The following is a 3,025-nucleotide window of genomic DNA, read 5'->3' on the forward strand; positions in this document are numbered from 1 at the left end:
TGTTTGGGGTGGGTTGTATATTTCTTTATGTGAATTGATCATTCCAATCATTAGAATATGAATATCCACACCAGAATGCATTATAGTATTAACATTAGGAGTCCTGTGTTGTATGCTGTATATTGTACATATCATACTATTGCATCCGGAGGTGTATTTAAAAATGAGTACTTCTTATTTTGGTGACAAAAAACAACCCAGGAATGGAAGAGAAGACTTCAGCAACAAACAAACAAACAAACAGGAACTGTTTAACAGAGTAGATGATCATTTCCTTTTAACAGCAGGTTGGATACTTTAATCTGGCTGTACTAGCAGTGGTTGGCCCCAGATAACATATCAGAAGATATTAAAAAGCTTAAAGTGCAGAAATGGATTGAATGACTAGTTCAGAGCCATCTTTAAAGGTCCCATATCGTGCTCATTTTCAGGTTCATACTTGTATTTTGTGTTTCTACTAGAACATGTTTACATGCTGTAATGTTCAAAAAACATTTTCCTCATACTGTCTGTCTGAATATACCTGTATTCACCCTCTGTATGAAACGCTCCGTTTTAGTGCATTTCAACGGAATGGCGTTGCTAAGCAACAGTTTGGTTCCTGTTAGCTGATGTTATTTGCATACACTGCAACAGGAAATAAACTGGGACACATTTAGAATGTTTACGTTTAAAACCATGTAATGTTCTAAATATTGTATATTTGTGACATCACAAATGTACAGAAATCCTAACAGCTTGTTTCAAATGCACAATTTCTGAATACGGGCTGTGTGTATTTCTCCGTATATTGAGCGTTTTGATAGTTTAACAGTATTTATAAAGCACTTAAACCTGTTTATAATGTAAAGGATTTGAAAATCTCACTTTTTACAACATGAGACCTTTAATAATAACCACTCATTGTTTATTTAAACTGGATCTCTTTATGTTCGCATGTAATTGCGATTTCTGTTAAATTTCTTTAATGTTATCAAATCAATGAGTAATGAGGAGAAGACGACTGTAGTCAAAGTACCTCCACGGAACACTACACACAACAGAATGAAGTATAAACAATATTTATTGAATAGAATATTTTCCATAGAACCTTAAAGGAGCACTGTGTAGGATGTGTATCTAGCGGTGAGGATTCAGATTACAACTTCTCTTGTGTGCCAAGCGTGTTGGAGAGCTACGCTGGCTGACCTGAAAACGTGAATGACCCTCTGTAGAGCCGGCTGCTGTAAGAGCCGAGTGCTTATAGAGTGTGTGTGTGTGGGAAGTGAGTGGTGAAGCAAGAGAGAGGGAGAGAGAGCAGCGGCAGCAACTGGAGCAGGTAACGTTATCGACTCCGGCCCAAGCAGGAAAAGTTAACAGTGTTAGCAAAATATTGCTGAGAAGGGAAAGTCAATAGTTGGTTCCATGTCAACATCAGCTCCCAGCAGCAGAGCTACGCTTCTGCCATTTTGGACTGAAAGTGACTACCGGACGCCAGTAAAACGTCTGCCTAAAAGTGCTGTACAAAAATAAAACTAAATTATTTCTATTCTATTGTCATATTCTACTGAAATGGCCTGTGTTGAACAATAAAATAGTATCAATATAATAAGCGTTTTCCAAAATGGCGGCAGTGGCTGTCCAAAAAAAAACGCCGTTTGCGTTATGTGTCTTATCTTCTAAACTCTGGTGTTGGGTTTGTCCGTACTGGGCTACTGTAGAGAGGACCTGCTCTCTATATGTAGATATCAACATAAAACATAACCATTCTTATTATCAGGTGATTATACATGAAAGAAAACATTCTTGTTAATATTATATTCCATTTTTTCCAATAGATCCCTCCTAAATGTGACACACTGTTCCTTTAAGATAAGTGAATATTAACTAAAGTTATAAAATATAACAGTGAGCTTTAGCTGTGCTGCCTGGTAGTTAGTCCGGTGCTCCAGTATAATAAATAGCTCCTTACAGCAGTGACCTAATGGAACCACTGGGTGGTGCTGTGGGGCAACCTGAGCACCGGCGTGCTGCTGCAGCCAGGATGGTTATACAACAGGTCAGCTGCTCCTCCTGCATCATGACAACACATGACAATAACAGAGAACACATTTACTACCCAACCAGAGAAATACACAGAGTACATCCATGTTTGGATTATGGTGCTATACAGCACATTTGTGTTATATTTTATTTATATAATGAAATGAAATGTGAGCATCTGGAGTATTGGTCCAGGGGGAAATAAGAGGGTGCTGGGCTGGGTGGGGGTGGGGAGGGGGGGGGGGGGGGGGGGGGGGGGGGGGGGCGGACGTCAGCAAACCACAGTCCCTCAGCAACAGCACAGGAGTTTATTTATTCCCTGATTATTAACACTCTGTCAGTCAGAGAGCCACAGCCACAGCTTCTGATCTAATACAGCACACAGAGTTACTGACTTCTAATCCTATTCTTTGTGTTTTTATTGTTCACACTGACTCATACTCACTAATCATGTGCACATAAGTAAAGAATATTGTGAAGCTTGGACTTGACTTTTGTGACTTGATGGCATCTGTGGCTGAAAGCAGCATTTGGTGAGATTGGTGGAAGTCTGCAGTGCCACAAACAATCAGTCACCACAGCTGACTGATACAAGAAGACACCTGTCAACCAAGCAAACATGCCCCGAAGATGAGTCTCTTTAATACTTAAAGCTGATGAAAGGAGTAATAAAGTTTGCCGCCTTGGTGATGACTACAGAGCCTCCGTGTTGTTGTGTCATTAATATAAATATAAATATAATTATAAAAATAAATATAAATATAGCCGCAACTCAACTCGTTCTGCACAACGTGATAGACCCTTTTACAGCTGACGTCATGATGAGGTCACGGTGTTAGCTGGAGGCTAAACAAAGGAAAGACTGGATGCTAACACTAGCAGTGGGCTAAAGTTCCACATCTAAAATGTCCAGATATCACAGACATTACAGATGACTAACTGTGATTGGAGGCTCTAGCGAGCTACAATATCAGAGGAACGTTTCAGAGATGGAGAGTAAATG

The sequence above is a fragment of the Sebastes umbrosus genome, chromosome 14 (genome assembly GCF_015220745.1).
Source record: "Sebastes umbrosus isolate fSebUmb1 chromosome 14, fSebUmb1.pri, whole genome shotgun sequence".
NCBI classification, from domain to species: domain Eukaryota; kingdom Metazoa; phylum Chordata; class Actinopteri; order Perciformes; family Sebastidae; genus Sebastes; species Sebastes umbrosus.